The sequence below is a fragment of the Drosophila biarmipes genome, unplaced genomic scaffold (assembly GCF_025231255.1).
Source record: "Drosophila biarmipes strain raj3 unplaced genomic scaffold, RU_DBia_V1.1 ptg000015l, whole genome shotgun sequence".
NCBI lineage: Eukaryota > Metazoa > Arthropoda > Insecta > Diptera > Drosophilidae > Drosophila > Drosophila biarmipes.
Genome location: NW_026114533.1, coordinates 510,735 through 530,356, shown reverse-complemented (window position 1 = coordinate 530,356; position 19,622 = coordinate 510,735). Strand labels below are relative to the sequence as shown.

Here is a 19,622-nt window from a genome sequence, read left to right as displayed (position 1 = left end):
CTTGTTGAGTTATTGAACATAGAGCAGAGCAAGAAGACCCAGGATAGTTCAGTACCGTTTGACAAAATCAGAAGAGATCATTTACATAAAGAAGTCTTCATCAGTCTTCCATAGGAAAGGACACAGTCTGATGTTCTTGTATGCGGTACAGCATAAAATACCGAAGGAGGATGACATTTCCGTGTATTTTAGACCATATGGTATGCTTTTACAGAGAGGCAGGAAGTTAGAAAACAATTGAAAAAGCTATTTGAGCAGAAAATATTTTGTCATATCCACTTGCCCTGAAGAGCACCAGTATGGCTGGTGCCAAAACAGAGCGATGTTTCAGGAAAAAATAATGGAGAATGGTCCTAGAATACGGAAATGTATGCATACCGGAAGTAGGGAATCAGGAAGTGGCAAGCCAATACCAGACGGAATAGACTAAGGACCAGCAGGGACTTAGAGAGAGGTCAAAATGGGCGAGACCCAAAATACGGTGACTCAGAAAACAACTAGTGTTTGTTCTCAATAGCAGTAGGTTGGCAACGGACACCCACCTCTTGAAAAACCTTTCTCGATAGGGCTTTGGCCTTGCATATCCAATTAAAAATACTGACAAACGGAACAGAATCTATAGACAGAGTTACGAATGTGCATCTTATTAGAATAAACAGGGAAGAAATTCTAAATGAAAAAACAAAAATCAGAATCGTTGGAAATGAAACAACCACAATAATCAGCGAAACCGAAGACAGATATTTATTCCAATTTTCCCCGAACAGCGTAGAACAAAGTACAGGGGACGACACCATTAGACAGTTGTCGACATAGATGACTGACAGCTGCGTACACCACTAACTAGTCTAAAATTGCATTTAGAGGAGTACAGACCAACAAAACTATTCACTATAGAAGGGAGTTCAAAAAGAGTGGTGTCACTCCCCGCAGACCTTAAGGTTGCGATTTTAATATTTGCATACAAAGTTAGCACCGGTGGTGAAGATTTCGGAAGAACTGTACAAAGCGATAGATGGACAGATCCTTATGGAAGTGAAATTACAACGAAGAGGACTAACACATATTTTAAGAAACACACCTTGTAGTTAGGAAATTCAAGCAGAAACTTGTTGAGTTATTGAACATAGAGCAGAGCAAGAAGACCCAGGATAGTTCAGTACCGTTTGACAAAATCAGAAGAGATCATTTACATAAAGAAGTCTTCATCAGTCTTCCATAGGAAAGGACACAGTCTGATGTTCTTGTATGCGGTACAGCATAAAATACCGAAGGAGGATGACATTTCCGTGTATTTTAGACCATATGGTATGCTTTTACAGAGAGGCAGGAAGTTAGAAAACAATTGAAAAAGCTATTGAGCAGAAAATATTTTGTCATATCCACTTGCCCTGAAGAGCACCAGTATGGCTGGTGCCAAAACAGAGCGATGTTTCAGGAAAAAAAAATGGAGAATGGTCTTAGAATACGGAAATGTATGCATACCGGAAGTAGGGAATCAGGAAGTGGCAAGCCAATACCAGACGGAATAGACTAAGGACCAGCAGGGACTTAGAGAGAGGTCAAAATGGGCGAGACCCAAAATACGGTGACTCAGAAAACAACTAGTGTTTGTTCTCAATAGCAGTAGGTTGGCAACGGACACCCACCTCTTGAAAAACCTTTCTCGATAGGGCTTTGGCCTTGCATATCCAATTAAAAATACTGACAAACGGAACAGAATCTATAGACAGAGTTACGAATGTGCATCTTATTAGAATAAACAGGGAAGAAATTCTAAATGAAAAAACAAAAATCAGAATCGTTGGAAATGAAACAACCACAATAATCAGCGAAACCGAAGACAGATATTTATTCCAATTTTCCCCGAACAGCGTAGAACAAAGTACAGGGGACGACACCATTAGACAGTTGTCGACATAGATGACTGACAGCTGCGTACACCACTAACTAGTCTAAAATTGCATTTAGAGGAGTACAGACCAACAAAACTATTCACTATAGAAGGGAGTTCAAAAAGAGTGGTGTCACTCCCCGCAGACCTTAAGGTTGCGATTTTAATATTTGCATACAAAGTTAGCACCGGTGGTGAAGATTTCGGAAGAACTGTACAAAGCGATAGATGGACAGATCCTTATGGAAGTGAAATTACAACGAAGAGGACTAACACATATTTTAAGAAACACACCTTGTAGTTAGGAAATTCAAGCAGAAACTTGTTGAGTTATTGAACATAGAGCAGAGCAAGAAGACCCAGGATAGTTCAGTACCGTTTGACAAAATCAGAAGAGATCATTTACATAAAGAAGTCTTCATCAGTCTTCCATAGGAAAGGACACAGTCTGATGTTCTTGTATGCGGTACAGCATAAAATACCGAAGGAGGATGACATTTCCGTGTATTTTAGACCATATGGTATGCTTTTACAGAGAGGCAGGAAGTTAGAAAACAATTGAAAAAGCTATTTGAGCAGAAAATATTTTGTCATATCCACTTGCCCTGAAGAGCACCAGTATGGCTGGTGCCAAAACAGAGCGATGTTTCAGGAAAAAAAAAATGGAGAATGGTCTTAGAATACGGAAAAGTTCTTTAAAGGTAGTTAAAGGTAGTAGTTAGGCAGAGCGTAGTACTTTACAACACTCAATTTAAAAAGCGAAAATTACTCGAATGGAAGTTGAAGAGAACGACATACCAAAGTACGCCTCCTTAGCAGAAGGGGGAAACTTTGAATATGTAATAATACCATTTGGGCTAAGTAATGCCCCGGCGACGTTCCAAAGATTAATCAATAACATCTTTGGCTTGATAGGCAAATTTAAATTTATGACATTTTTCGAGGTGCTAGAAAAATAGTTTGCGAACAAGGAGCAGAATTTTCATCAAACGTCTTTAAATATTTTTGTGGGCAAAACTACGTTGCATATGACGTCATTCCAACAGTCGTCAAGCAACTCATCTGTAGAAAGGTTACATTCTACGATTAAGGAATTATATAGGATCATCATAGAGAAGAAAGGAAGTTAGGCATAATAAATGAGGAGGTACTTGCAGAAGAATTTATAACGTTTAACGATTTAATCCATTCGGTGTCTCAATTCACACCACACTAACTGTTTACGGGAAGAACTCACATCTTCCTTAGTAACGTTAAATTTACAACGCATATGGTTATCTTAGGAAAACTAATGCCTTCCGTCCCGAACTAAGTCCAAAAGTGAAGGAAAGAATGGAAATGATAAAAACGAAGAGGATTAAATTGCTAACAGGGACATACATGAACCAAGAGAGTTTGAACAAAACGAGAAAATATTTATTAAAGAAAATAGAAAAAACAAATTAACGCCAAGATTTTTAAAGCATAAACTAGCTGAAGACAACCGTCTTACTACAATAACAACAAAATTTCAATAAATACACAAAGAGAAGTAAGGAAGGTCACAAGAACAGCAGACATCACATTTACACACACTTAATTATATAGCGTGAAACCCCAAAAGACCCTCTACAAATTTATCGGCAGAGCAACATAAGGTATGCCACGGCAAGTGCTCCTTTGCTCGCAATACGATATCTGAAGCAGCTTAGCAAGATCTAATCCGATTCTATTCCTTTAACTTGACAGGCTCTAGCAGATGATTTGTATGTCGATGACGTATTAATAGGTGCCGATTAAATCCGGCAGTTAAGGATATTGCGAGGGAAAATCGTCTTGCCCAAGTGGGAGTCGAATTGTACTGCCAACGAACGACAGGCAGCCGAGTAAGAACTCCTCACTGGCAAAGACGCTGATACGAAAACTTTGGGTCTCACTTGGTCTCAACGCCCAGAATTTACAACTCGAAGAATCGCTAAGCGATCCATGCTTTCATTGGCAGCGCGTCTGCTCGATCCGTTAGGCCTCATTTGACCTATTGTTACCCTTGCAATGAGTTTAATACAAAAGCTTTGGTCGCTGCAAATTGAATAGGACGACGACTACATTGTTGGAAGACGATGACATCATCAAGCTGTACAGATTTAGAACATCGCTCGATGTCGGACGCGTCAGAGGATGCTTACGGTTGTTGTCTGTACATAAGGTCAGTGACCACAGAGGGGATAAAAGATAGTTTTCTTTCAGCCAAATATTGTCGATGTGAAGCCAGACGATCTTTCCCGCGTCGAGCACGTTAGTTGCGCACTCATCTGTCAAAACTTAAAACAATCATCGCAATCATAGGTTTTCGGCTATTCACGAACTGCCTTCAACTGAAGTCTGACCACTGACGACTAACTTTAATACAGCGGACGTACCCGCTGCAGGAACTACGGTCAAATATATCCATATGACGCTTTTGCTTGAAGGTTATTCGCTATTGTTTTTGAAAGAAACGTCCCAACTAAACGTCCCAACCAAGCGGATCTATTCTTTCGCATAACTTGGCCGACACGCCCCTTGAAAGCCAACTCGAAATGAAACCGCTATAAATCGCCCATATGGGTCTTTTGTCCCCAATCATCCGTTGTTACAAATAGTTGACAATTGTTCTTCTTATGTGAAGATCGTGAGAAATACTACATTTATCTTTCTTTTTGTTTACGTCAGGACCTGGAAATCGAGCTTAGTTTTTCGTTCCCTTTTATCGAGCAGGCTGTTCAAGGTGAATCGTTTGCAGACGAATCCAATAACTAAAAAAAAAACGACTACCAAATTGCTGATATTAATGCTTTAAGGGAATCGTTTTGTCAAATTGTCCATGAAGGACCTACACTATGCTAATTGGCACGCACTTGTCGGCTTCATCAGACAATTTGGTTCATTAACGTACGTTGCGAGTGCTGTTGTGCGGCGATGCGCGCTTTGCTTCGGATATAAGCCACGTTTAATGTCGTAAATAATTAAAAATCTTCCTTGACCGTGTCAGAGTCAGTCGACCCATTAGAATAAGCGGGTTCGACCTCTTCGGTCCATTCCGAGTGTCGTTAGGAGTGCGTGACAAGGCTGCTCTAAAAATATATGTCGTAGTATTCATATGTTTTCTAACAAAAGCGGTTCACCTGGAACTATTGAAGGAGATGGCCTCCGATGTACATCACCAGGTTGAGTAATAAATTACCCCCAATGGGTTAGCAAGCAATGATAACATTAAAACTATTACAAAATACTAAAAAATACTAGATTACATACAACACTAGTTCTAAATGTTAATGTACGACATGAAAGTAGAATTAGTAACATTCTTGAATATAAAACCTCTTGAAATAAAATGTAAAATTTACACAGAACACGGCTAAGCAATGTTAAAAAAAACATGTGAGTTCTCAAAGTTGCATATTCACTCCAGGGAGCGCCCATCGGCTACGACCATCTCCTCTCCACAATTTTCTCGGCATTTATAGAGAAGTGCAAAAAAACATCGTCTTTCGTCACTGGAGCACCCGGAGACTGGTGACCCCAACACACATCATCGTAGACAGAGCGCACATCGGCTGCATCCCTCATCTTTATTTCGACACAGAAGAGAATCAGCGTACTTCAACATAAAATCGTCGCGGGAACACCGAGAAGTACATTCCTAATGGTCATCTCATGGCGGGAACACCAGTTCAGCGATACGCTAAAGTGCCCTACGTAAATATATGCAAACTTTATTATCATCACACGTACAAACACATATCATAATTCACTTGGCTTTCACACACATTCGGCCTTACTTACGCTGCCTTGCCTGCGAAATGGAATGTCGTTTACGTATTTAAAATGGATACATCGAGAAGAGGTTCGAGTAGATTAGATAATTAGAGGCAATTAATAATTATTTAGCATGTAAAGAGGAGTTAGAAAAATCATGTGTATCAGCAAAAGCCCTATTAATGTCAAATTGCAATCGGGCCGAAGAAGAAAAAAATTATTCTACCTTCGCAAACAATGGAAGTTTAAATTCTTCAGCAGAATTCTACCACAAATGAAACTCTCGAAACTCGACGGCAACTATTTTGAGTTCAAAATTTTTATAGGTTTGTTAAACAGCATAGTTCACAAACTCGCATCTCTCTAAAATGATGAAAAGTTCTATCACCTGTTTAGGAGAGGAAGCCTCAGACTTACCAGATCACAGGAGCAAATTACGCAAAGGCCCATGCGGCCTTGGTTAGGGTTTATAATAATCCGTTCCTTATATACTTCAAAAATATATCTCGACTTTTTGAAAATCCAACATGCAAGCGCCATCCGCCGCAGAGTTACGGGATCTTTTCGACACCGTAACTGGTACTTACGAAACTCTTCTCTCACACAGCAACGAGAAAATTCTTGACAACGCAATGATAATTCACACTGTCAAGTCTAGAATACATCCCAAAACTCCGTCGCTTTGGGAAGAATAGCTTAGGTATAATTCCTTTCCTTTATGGAAAGACTGCTCAGAAGCGCTTTAAAAACGTTATCAACACATAACGACTGAGGAATCCATAATAGGCAGCTCTTCTGCCAAGCAGTGGCAGCTAGGAAACAAGTCTTCTTATAGTAAAATGGCATTAGCACTATCGCGACCTATCTCAGAACTCAAGTCTAATTGCCACTTATGCAAGTAAGAAGAACATTTTATTCAAAGTTGTACTTCCTTCGCAAATATCTCATCAATTGTCTACGCAGGGTCCGTGGAGTCTCAACGTGCCAATCATCTCTTTGTCGAGTACGTACATAACCCCATCAAATAGTTCTACATCGCTATACTTTGACCTGTAGAAATTTATCACCGTCGCCTTCTAACAATCATGTAACGCTCCAGGCACTTAGTGCCTCGCTTAGTCAACTTTTTGTAATATGCGCACATATCAGCTAGACACTCTACATTAATAATATTAAATTATAAATATATAAAAGTTCAACGGTCAGCACATTTTCAAGTGCATTGGTAATATAATCACCCAGCAGACAACTGTCGCTATGTTGGCATGATTACCACACAGGCTGACTAACTTGAACATGATTTAAATGTTGCGAGCACTGCATACCCCTTTTAGTGTTAAAACTAAAGGCTGAGAAGTATTGGCATCTTAACAGCCTATTCAGCACAGCCGCCTTATGGGGCTGTGCTTTGATTTACTTGATTGTCACCGTAGTGAATATGTGCACAATTGCATTGCCAGCATTTTTCCTCGCTGCTGCCGAATAAAACACCTGTTGGTCTACATAAACAAAACGAGTGACAAATCAAGGAATTATAAGATAGGGTGACTACGCAAGGATTTATTATACTTTATCTGAAAGAATCAATCACTTCCAGGGGTTTAAACAACTTTTTGCAAAACGATATTTGCTTATGGTTAATGGTTTTACAAAAGGTTAACTTCCTATTATAATTTTACAATTTAATTAACTCACTGATAGGAATTTTATTTTAATTAGATAAATGGATATAAGATTAAAAGATTTTTTATTTAATTAGTTGTGATCGTATTTGCCTGTTTCCGAATCACTTGAGCAATTTCAGTTAAGGGTGCACTGTGTATGTAGTGCCAGAAAGGGTGCACTATGTTGCTACTGTGTTTCTGGTGTGTATGTATGGGAGTGCACTGTGTTGCTTGTATGTATGTGCGACAAAGGTTGCATTGAGAAAAGAACCTTCATTATGTTTTCGGCGTGGACTACAGAGTTGCTATTCTGATTTGCGACTTTCACCGATTTATTTGCATTTTCTTGATGAGGTTTGTAGATTGAGGCCTTTGGGTTTACGTTAAAGAGCTGATGAAGGAGACCATGCGACTTTCAAGAATTTACCTATAAGCTCATTATTTTAAGAAAACCGGGGTTTTCCCACGAAGTATTAGTTAAACTTACTTTCTTTTAGCAATAGAAAACTAATGGTAACAAAAAACATAAGCAAAGGCCAAGGATGGCTGATATTATGCAGATTTTGTTCGGGAAGATCACTGAGTTTGAGTTTTATCTGATCTCTGATCATTGTCGATAGCGGCAAAAACATCACAAAAATAGCAAATGTCCCACTAGAAAACACGCAGCGACGCGCGTCGCCACAGTGTTCGCGCATTTCTAAATGCTTTCACGAAATCTTTATCGAAAAAAAAATAAATGAGCCGTTTGTAGCCAATATCCTTCGGGTCGTTCGAGAAAATATGTTTTGCGGGAAACAGCATAACTTGTTACTGTATCATCAAAAAGAAAACAAAAAAATCTTTTATTCTCTCTCAATCTCTATCGCTCTATTTGATAACTGTAATTTACACTCTCTATGAACCCACTTAATTTCTGGTACACTTTTTCGGTGCTTTTTTTCTCTCTCCCGCTTGATTGCTTGACATTGTATTTGTACGTGCTTAAAATTGCTAATGTGGCACAAGCCAAATTTTTCAAATTTAATTTAATTTCATTGTCTTTAATTTTTTTTCTTTATCTTTAGCTGGCTCTGCGATTCGATGATGCACTTCAAATGTGCAGGATTTACCGGCAGAGCTTAAAGATTTTATTATACACTTGCAGAGGGTATAATGATTTCAGTCAGAAGTTTTCCGACCCCATAAAGTATATATATTCTTGATCAGCGTCAAAAGACGAGTCGATCTAGCCATGTACGTCTGTCCTTCCGTTTCTACGCAAACTAGTCTCTCAGTTTTAAAGCTATCGGGCTGAAACTTTCCCAAAAGTCTTCTTTCTATTGCAGCTAGTATATAAGTCGGAACCAGCCAGTTCGGACAACTATATCTTATAGCTCCCATAGGAACTATCGGGGAAAATTATTTAGAAAAAATGATATCTTTTTTAACATATACCTTTCTAAGCTTGGATAAAATAATTTTAAATTAGTTCTGAATTTTGAATTAAATTTTATCAAAGTCGGACGACTATATCATATAGCTCCCATTGGAACAATCGAAGAGTTAGGTAAAATAATATTGAAAAATTATATCTTCGGTGTTTTTTACCTTATAATCTTCTAACCTTGGAAATAACATATTTTATTTAGTTTTGAATTTCGAATTAAATTTTTTGAAAATCGGACGACTATATCTTATAGCTGCCATATGAACGATCGGTTAATTGGATGGAAATAATGTGAAACAAATTATAGCTTTGGGGCTTTTTGACAAATTATCTTATAATATTGGGAATATACATTTTTTTTACTTTTAAGAATTTCGAATTCAATTTAATAAAATTATTGATTATTTTTTATAAGTTCAAGGGTATACAAACTTCGGCCTGCCGAAAGCGTTCCTGATATGTTTCCTACATACATAAACAGGCCATCTTGGTTTACCAATGCGCTTTAATGACTTTAAAACCTTAAATCAAACACTTATAAAAAGTATAAAAAATCGGGTAAGCCATTCGATTTTTTGAAATATGTCGATCGGATTTTATTGTTCTCAACAATCATTGCTATTCTATGTATCTAAATCGATGTTAATTAAAATTGTTAAATGATCCGAAACAGTTTTACAACTTTGTTAACGCCAAGCGTAATTCATCGGCATTGGCTTCATCGGTACGTCTAATCTCAATGGAGAAATCGATGAATTCTGAAGTTGCTGATTTATTTGCAGAGTTTTTTCAAACTACTTTTGGTTTGACAGCTTGGCCAAATTCGAACTATCCCTATGCCTTAAATAAGGTAAATTGTATTTTTAGCCCTGTAATCGCCGAAAGCTCTCTCTTGAGAGATTAAGAAACAAAAACGCCAACTTATTCTCTCGGTCCAGATGGACTTCCTGGATGTGTGCTTAAATTTTGTGCGTCAACCATTTGTAAACCGATTCTTAAACTTTTTAATTTGTCTATTTCATAATCAGTTTTTCTTACTATCGCTTCGTTACCCACTCTTCTTTTATTCAAATTAGATCAGCTCCTTAATTAACCACATACCTTAGTTAAGCACAGTTATGCATCCTTGACCAAAGGTTTAAGTATTGAATAATTTGCAGATGACGTATCACTTGACTTTATGAGAAAATGAATAGTAAATACCGAAATGTACTTATTCTCTTCTTTCTTTACATAATTTCGCATTCGACGCGTCGTGCAGAACCTTTCTAAAAAAATCTTGTTAAATCATGTTCCATTGGTTAGGCGAACTGTACAGCGTCGCCTGGATGGCTTGTTGCCGAAATTCAGACTTCAAAACCTCTCAAAATTTATAGACATATAGTAAACTGAGCTTATAGAGAAATTCCGTTGATCACTTTAGCGAGCTTAGTATTTCGTTCTCTTATTTCGCTAGTGCTCAGCTTAAATCGTTTGCAGACGAATTCAATAAATTAAAGAAAAAAATTTCCATTACCCAGTTCTTACCAAAAGCTTAGCCCATTTATCAGCAACGAGACCTTCGGAACCCGTACTTTAACATAAGTGCGAGTAGGCGGTTCATTCATACCACGAGCACTGCAGAAAATTTGGTTGATCAATGCAGGACGCGACTGCAATGCTATATATAAGGAAATCGGTTCACCAAGAACTAATGAAAGATCTTACCTCTAACTTATCCTCTGTCTCAGCAGATTTGTCGGCCCACTCGAACAGCTATATTGCGATAATGCAACCAATTTTATTGGTTCCGCACGGCCTCCGATGTCCCCAGCATGCTGGGAATGTACGGCGTCCATCACCAGGTTGAGTTCGTCTTCATCACCGCCACGGTCGCCTCATTTTGGGGGCCTATGGGAGGCCACCGTCAAGTCCGCCAAACACCTTTGTTTGAGGTCTGTGGGAAACGCCTTGCTGAAGGAGGACGAAATATAGACGATCCTGGTTTAAGTGGAAGTAGTGCCTAACTCGCGTCCCCTAGTACCTGACAACAGCGACCCCAACGGCGGAGAGGCTCTATCGAAAGCTGAGGCTCTATCCCACAACAGGTGTACTAGATTACAAATAATATTAGATTATCAATAAATACTAACTCAAATACCAATGTAATTTGGAGAAGATTTTTAGAATGTGAGTTGGTAACATTCTTGAAAACATTTTAAGAGCACGGCTTTTGATCTAAACAATGTATACAATATATTAAATGGTATAAAGATTATGTATGTATAAAGATTAATAATTAACTTGTAATCAATAATAAATAAACAACTTTACGCGATTGTCAAAGTATAGCAGAAGTTTACTCAGTTTAATTTCACACATTTTGAAACGAAAACACAGAACGTATATTGAACATCAAAAGTTATATTAAACTGACTTTCTTGCAGTTTTACAAATTAGGGATAAGAAAAAATCACTTTACAACCAATTATTCGATCGATGACGATGGGTTTTAAGAATTTTATTGTTGGATTGGAGGCTTAAAGTGCCATTGTATGTTTCGGCTAAGTTCAGGAACTACATTTTCTGTCGGTCGATAAAGCACTGCAGAGCTACAGAAATTGCTGAGTCAACATTCGTTTAAAGGCTTCCAAATAAACAGCTTTGCTAATTGCAATGTATGCTTTATAGTAAAAACGACCTTTGTGCTTGGATGACTTTATTTTAATCGCACCAGTGTAATCAATTTTAGTAGCTTCGAACGCTCGTTTAGGCGGATTAACACGGTGCGCTGGTAAAACTTTAATCATTTAGCTTGATGATGACGGTCATTGACCTGACGGCGCACTGACCCACAAAAGCGGTCAGCACATTGTTGTAGTGTCAGCCGAGCAAACTACGCTAACTGCTACCATCATCGAAAACTGACCTTCTCTAGAATAAAAGAATAAATCAGTTATCAATGCACTCATAACTCCGCGGTTCTACTTCCTACTTCTGGGAATAGACCTCTTAAAACATCTCAACTAGCAGCTAACCTCTAGTAGCTTAAACCTCAGCGCAGTGCCCGCATCGCCTCTGCGTCCATCGTCGTGACGCGATCGTCTTGCCATCTAAACGTCCCTGTGTCAGCGACAAGGCGCTCACTATAACTCCCTTGTCTCACGGCGTGTCTAGAAGTGCCTACTTCGGTTGGGCATAAACGGCCAGTGCTTTATAATTTTTATTATACAATAATCAACGCATATATTGTGTACCCTTCCGTTGCTATTGTTGCTTAAAATGGTTTAATAGTTTTGAGAAAGCATTCGCAACAACATTTGCTACTTCTGGCTTATGAATCATTTTTGGTAAATAACTTTCAATGAAGACCAATACCAATACAAAGCATTTTTCGGCTTTGGTTACAGTTTTTGAAATAAAAATAGCTGGTTTTCCTTTCTGAGAAAGAACAGCACCAATTGCTAAATCAGACTTATCAGTTGTAAAAGAAAATGTTGTATTATAATATGGTCAGTGAAAGCTCTTACAGCTGCATCATCAAACTTTTCTAAAGTTTAACGTGATACTCATTTAGATACATGGCCATTAGGGCATTCCAAATATTTTTTTGAAAGATTTGTTAATCCCTGCGTCATTTTGCACAAATTTTATGTAATATCCTATAAGGCCTAGGATGCTTTTCAGCTCTTGAATATTTCTAGTGATTGTATATTTTATAATTGTATTAATTTTCATTTTTCAGCTTTTTAATTATGACAAATAAATCTGTATAACGTTGTTCAATTGTTTTTAAAAATATTATAATGTCATCCATATAAACATTACATGTTTTACCTACTCGCTCTCTTTAAACATCATTCACTGCTCGTTGGAATAATCTATGAGCGTTTGATAACAGGAATTCGTTATTCCCAATGTTTATTGAGAATGATGTTTTCTGAACGTCTGATGAAATCTGGATTCCAAACGAATTGTAAAAATGTGCTTAGCATTTCCAAGACTTGACAAAGTCACCAAAGGTTTCTGCGTTGGATATCAATCAGGTATATTATTTTCATCATATTTTTATCATTTATTTAATCAAAAAATTTTGACTTTTAAGGCCTGGTTAAAGGATTTTAGCTTCCAGCGGCTTTCATTTAAAATATTAATTTTAGTATAATAAACTTGCTTTAATTTGTTATAAAAAATTACTTTTAAGGTGAACGGAATATTTTTTTCTGTGCTCCAAATTTGTATACGTTTTAGCGTTTACCTAAGACGGTTTGTAAAACGTTTAATATTCGAATTTATTATTTCGCGAGTGAACTCCCAAATATGGCAGAAAATTTACCTTCTAATGCAGAACCTTCTTCAAAAACAAACAAAAATAGTATAACTCTTTCCTGTTAGTGGCTTGTGAAGCAAGCTAACTAAAATATATTTGGGTAGTCTTTTTTTGCATCTAGAATTATTGTGTTTACTAAAAAATGGTTTAAAGCGGATATCCTAAATGATTCCGAAATGTTTCCCAGTTATAACACTATTTTTTAAGCATGACCTGAATTGCCGTGGACTCTACCCTCAATTCGGAAGAAATACGTGTAAGTAAAACTATCGATTCCTGATAGTTTTATATATGTATCACCAGCACATACATGCTGTCTGCATCTAAATTCCCGGAGTATTTAAATCATCTCTTTGCTTTACAGTCATAATAAGCTCACCAAAAGGGACCATCTTGTAGTATTTCTTTAATAATTATTTCATTATTTCTCTAACCGTTTCTTTAATAGCTACAACAAACAAACAAAACAAACAAATACTCAATCGACTGACTTAAAAAAAATGTGCCCGCCCACTATAAGGCACACAAACGGCTTATAACATCTACTAAAATAGCCGTTGGTGGCGCCCTAAAATATAGCTTCGGTGTTTATACGAGGGTGTTCTGATAAGTACTTAGCCTTCAAACAAAAAACAAAAATTTGATTTCGATTTTTATCTCAACATATTCCGACATGCGACCACTTTGAACCTCGTTAAATCAATTTTTAACGGTCGTGATCGAAGGAGTAGAGTCACAGTACACAGCATCCAAGCGCTCTATGATTTCGCTGCGCGATTTTCCTTCTAAAAACAAGAATTGAATCACAGACCAATATTGCTCTTTTTCCATTTTTTTTTAAATCCGCGAATTCGTCCCATTCCACACGCAGTCAACAGAAGCCGTCTACGAGAATGTACTATACGATAGTTAATTTCTCTTGCGATAGTGACGGCATCGAGCGATGAGGTTAGTACAAATCGGACTGCCCTCGTATATCTCAAGTTTCCTTTTGCCCTTAAGCTAAGTAACGGGTATCTGTTAGTCGAGGCACTTGACTATAACGTTTTTCCTTGTTTTATATTATTTTCCGACCAATTTTCGGATAACTCAGCTAATTCAGCCAATTTGAATTTATATATACACCTGCAAAAGAAATATGAGTTTTGGAAAAGTTTCAGCTTAAAAACTGAGAGACTAGTTTGTGTAGAAACGGACGGTTTGAAGGTCAGACGGACAGTCGTCTAGCGATGTTGATCAATAATATATATACTTTACGTCTCCTTCACTGCGTTGCAAACTTCTAAAAGAAATCATACCTTTCTCTGCAGGGGTATAAGAATGAATATCTTTATTCCTTTATCTCAACATGATTTCACTGAAGTTTAGCTTGACATTTTTTTCATGTAAGCAAACTACATTACACATTTTTATACCCTTGCAGGGGGTATAATGATTTCAGTCAGAAATTTGCAACGCAGTGAAGGAGGGAAACGTCTCCCCATAAAGTATATACATTCTTAATCAGTGTCACTAGACGGGTCGATCTAGCCATGTCCGTCTGTCCGTCCGTTTCTACGCAAACTAGTCTCTCAGTTTTAAAGCTATCGGGCTGAAACTTTCCAAATGTCTTCTTTCCTGCAGGTAGTATATAAATCGGAACCAGCCGGATCGGACAACTATATCTTATAGCTCCCATAGGAACAATCGGGAAAAGGAATAAAAAAAAATTGTATCTTCGGTGTTTTTTAAGATATAACCTTCTAAGCTTGGATATAGCATTTTTTAATTAATTCTGAATTTCAAATTAAATATTACGTTTAATATTCGAATTTATTATTTCGCAAGTGAACTCCCAAATATGGCAGAAAATTTACCTTCTAATGCAGAACCTTCTTCAAAAACAAACAAAAATAGTATAACTCTTTCCTGTTAGTGGCTTGTGAAGCAAGCTAACTAAAATATATTTGGGTAGTCTTTTTTTGCATCTAGAATTATTGTGTTTACTAAAAAATGGTTTAAAGCGGATATCCTAAATGTTTCCGAAATGTTTCCCAGTTATAACACTATTTTTTAAGCATGACCTGAATTGCCGTGGACTCTACCCTCAATTCGGAAGAAATACGTGTAAGTAAAACTATCGATTCCTGATAGTTTTATATATGTATCACCAGCACATACATGCTGTCTGCATCTAAATTCCCGGAGTATTTAAATCATCTCTTTGCTTTACAGTCATAATAAGCTCACCAAAAGGGACCATCTTGTAGTATTTCTTTAATAATTATTTCATTATTTCTCTAACCGTTTCTTTAATAGCTACAACAAACAAACAAAACAAACAAATACTCAATCGACTGACTTAAAAAAAATGTGCCCGCCCACTATAAGGCACACAAACGGCTTATAACATCTACTAAAATAGCCGTTGGTGGCGCCCTAAAATATAGCTTCGGTGTTTATACGAGGGTGTTCTGATAAGTACTTAGCCTTCAAACAAAAAACAAAAATTTGATTTCGATTTTTATCTCAACATATTCCGACATGCGACCACTTTGAACCTCGTTAAATCAATTTTTAACGGTCGTGATCGAAGGAGTAGAGTCACCGTACACAGCATCCAAGCGCTCTATGATTTCGCTGCGCGATTTTCCTTCCAAAAACAAGAATTGAATCACAGACCAATATTGCTCTTTTTCCATTTTTTTTTAAATCCGCGAATTCGTCCGATTCCACACGCAGTCAACAGAAGCCGTCTACGAGAATGTACTATACGATAGTTAATTTCTCTTGCGATAGTGACGGCATCGAGCGATGAGGTTAGTACAAATCGGACTGCCCTCGTATATCTCAAGTTTCCTTTTGCCCTTAAGCTAAGTAACGGGTATCTGTTAGTCGAGGCACTTGACTATAACGTTTTTCCTTGTTTTATATTATTTTCCGACCAATTTTCGGGTAACTCAGCTAATTCAGCCAATTTGAATTTATATATACACCTGCAAAAGAAATATGAGTTTTGGAAAAGTTTCAGCTTAAAAACTGAGAGACTAGTTTGTGTAGAAACGGACGGTTTGAAGGTCAGACGGACAGTCGTCTAGCGATGTTGATCAATAATATATATACTTTACGTCTCCTTCACTGCGTTGCAAACTTCTAAAAGAAATCATACCTTTCTCTGCAGGGGTATAAGAATGAATATCTTTATTCCTTTATCTCAACATGATTTCACTGAAGTTTAGCTTGACATTTTTTTCATGTAAGCAAACTACATTACACATTTTTATACCCTTGCAGGGGGTATAATGATTTCAGTCAGAAATTTGCAACGCAGTGAAGGAGGGAAACGTCTCCCCATAAAGTATATACATTCTTAATCAGTGTCACTAGACGAGTCGATCTAGCCATGTCCGTCTGTCCGTCCGTTTCTACGCAAACTAGTCTCTCAGTTTTAAAGCTATCGGGCTGAAACTTTCCAAATGTCTTCTTTCCTGCAGGTAGTATATAAATCGGAACCAGCCGGATCGGACAACTATATCTTATAGCTCCCATAGGAACAATCGGGAAAAGGAATAAAAAAAAATTGTATCTTCGGTGTTTTTTAAGATATAACCTTCTAAGCTTGGATATAGCATTTTTTAATTAATTCTGAATTTCAAATTAAATATTACGTTTAATATTCGAATTTATTATTTCGCAAGTGAACTCCCAAATATGGCAGAAAATTTACCTTCTAATGCAGAACCTTCTTCAAAAACAAACAAAAATAGTATAACTCTTTCCTGTTAGTGGCTTGTGAAGCAAGCTAACTAAAATATATTTGGGTAGTCTTTTTTTGCATCTAGAATTATTGTGTTTACTAAAAAATGGTTTAAAGCGGATATCCTAAATGTTTCCGAAATGTTTCCCAGTTATAACACTATTTTTTAAGCATGACCTGAATTGCCGTGGACTCTACCCTCAATTCGGAAGAAATACGTGTAAGTAAAACTATCGATTCCTGACAGTTTTATATATGTATCACCAGCACATACATGCTGTCTGCATCTAAATTCCCGGAGTATTTAAATCATCTCTTTGCTTTACAGTCATAATAAGCTCACCAAAAGGGACCATCTTGTAGTATTTCTTTAATAATTATTTCATTATTTCTCTAACCGTTTCTTTAATAGCTACAACAAACAAACAAAACAAACAAATACTCAATCGACTGACTTAAAAAAAATGTGCCCGCCCACTATAAGGCACACAAACGGCTTATAACATCTACTAAAATAGCCGTTGGTGGCGCCCTAAAATATAGCTTCGGTGTTTATACGAGGGTGTTCTGATAAGTACTTAGCCTTCAAACAAAAAACAAAAATTTGATTTCGATTTTTATCTCAACATATTCCGACATGCGACCACTTTGAACCTCGTTAAATCAATTTTTAACGGTCGTGATCGAAGGAGTAGAGTCACAGTACACAGCATCCAAGCGCTCTATGATTTCGCTGCGCGATTTCCCTTCCAAAATTAAGAATTGAATCACAGACCAATATTGCTCTTTTTCCATTTTTTTTTAAATCCGCGAATTCGTCCGATTCCACACGCAGTCAACAGAAGCCGTCTACGAGAATGTACTATACGATAGTTAATTTCTCTTGCGATAGTGACGGCATCGAGCGATGAGGTTAGTACAAATCGGACTGCCCTCGTATATCTCAAGTTTCCTTTTGCCCTTAAGCTAAGTAACGGGTATCTGTTAGTCGAGGCACTTGACTATAACGTTTTTCCTTGTTTTATATTATTTTCCGACCAATTTTCGGATAACTCAGCTAATTCAGCCAATTTAAATTTATATATACACCTGCAAAAGAAATATGAGTTTTGGAAAAGTTTCAGCTTAAAAACTGAGAGACTAGTTTGTGTAGAAACGGACGGTTTGAAGGTCAGACGGACAGTCGTCTAGCGATGTTGATCAATAATATATATACTTTACGTCTCCTTCACTGCGTTGCAAACTTCTAAAAGAAATCATACCTTTCTCTGCAAGGGTATAAGAATGAATATCTTTATTCCTTTATCTCAACATGATTTCACTGAAGTTTAGCTTGACATTTTTTTCATGTAAGCAAACTACATTACACATTTTTATACCCTTGCAGGGGGTATAATGATTTCAGTCAGAAATTTGCAACGCAGTGAAGGAGGGAAACGTCTCCCCATAAAGTATATACATTCTTAATCAGTGTCACTAGACGAGTCGATCTAGCCATGTCCGTCTGTCCGTCCGTTTCTACGCAAACTAGTCTCTCAGTTTTAAAGCTATCGGGCTGAAACTTTCCAAATGTCTTCTTTCCTGCAGGTAGTATATAAATCGGAACCAGCCGGATCGGACAACTATATCTTATAGCTCCCATAGGAACAATCGGGAAAAGGAATAAAAAAAAATTGTATCTTCGGTGTTTTTTAAGATATAACCTTCTAAGCTTGGATATAGCATTTTTTAATTAATTCTGAATTTTAAATTAAATATTTTCTAAATTGGAAGACTATCATACAGCTGCAAGAGGAACGATCGGATAATTGGTGGGAAATAATGTCAAACAAATTAAAGCTTTGGGGCTTTTTGACATATTATCTTATAATATTGGGAATAAATTTCTTATATTTTTAAGAATTTCGAATTCAATTTAATAAAAGTCGGACCACTCTAACATACAGATGTCAAAAAAATGGTCTTAAAAAAGAATGAAATCATTTTTTTAATTTCACTGAAGTCAGCAATAATCCTCAAAAATTTTACATGGTGTTACTAAAGTTGATTATTTCTTATAACTGCAAGGGTTTACAAACTTCGGCTTGCCGAAGTTAACTTCCTTTCTTGTTTAGACTACTTTCTGGACCTGTGGATGCTTTCGATGTCTTAATCGATATTCGTGCTTCGCTAAAAGAAAAATCAGAAGTCAACTAAGCGATTACATTGTTTTCGCGCAACTGGATTTCACAGGCCCAATTTTTTATATACCAGGCTTTGATTAGACCGATCTCTACTTATCCCGAAATATGGATGATTTTTTCAATAGTACAGTAAACTCATATTTTAATTCTTGTGTTCCGTATTACTATCCGTCGGTCTCCAACAAGCCACTTGGTTCCATAAAGAGTTGATAAACCTATTAAAAAAGAATTACAGACTTTATAGAAAATTCAAGGGTACTGTTTCTAAATCTATTAATTCATTAAAACTAGAACCACTAACCTTTACGAACTTATATCATTTTTCAAACAGACTTCATTTACACCCACATTAGTAAAGCATTTGACTCTTAAAATGTCATTCTTCTGGTTAGTAAACTCGATTAACTCGGTTTCTCTGTGGGTCTTTTAGGATGGATCTTAAGTTATCTAAATCGCAAAGCAAAAAAAAAACTTTTTAAAATTCTCTATCCTGTCTACTCCGCCCTACCTCCGAGGTCCGAAAAGGAACTGATCTTGGGCCTTGGTCCTCTTAATTTTTACTTAAATTAAAAACTACCTTTTCCCCGTTTATAACTTATTCTTGCGTTTAAATGTAGGCAGATGATGTCA

The 19,622-nt window shown here is 37.0% G+C and overlaps 1 protein-coding gene and 1 long non-coding RNA gene across 45 annotated transcripts in view; one reads left to right on the top strand and one right to left on the bottom strand.

Moving 5' to 3' along the window:
* LOC108032711 (meiosis regulator and mRNA stability factor 1) overlaps nucleotides 1-19,622 on the top strand; it is a 430,692-nt gene that overhangs the window by 161,188 nt on the left and 249,882 nt on the right. Inside the window, exon 1 of one of the 44 annotated variants that reach the window (XM_050890070.1) lies at nucleotides 12,585-12,789. The exons of the other annotated variants lie outside the window; for them this stretch is intronic. The gene's annotated coding sequence lies outside the window, so the exon portion shown is untranslated. Of the gene's footprint in view, nucleotides 1-12,584; nucleotides 12,790-19,622 lie in introns of those variants that run through there. 44 annotated transcript variants of the gene reach the window in all.
* LOC108027266 (uncharacterized) lies at nucleotides 11,446-11,904 on the bottom strand. Its single transcript, XR_001768317.3, has 2 exons — nucleotides 11,739-11,904; nucleotides 11,446-11,677 (listed from the first exon to the last, which is right to left on the bottom strand). It is a non-coding gene; the product is annotated as an uncharacterized LOC108027266 (long non-coding RNA).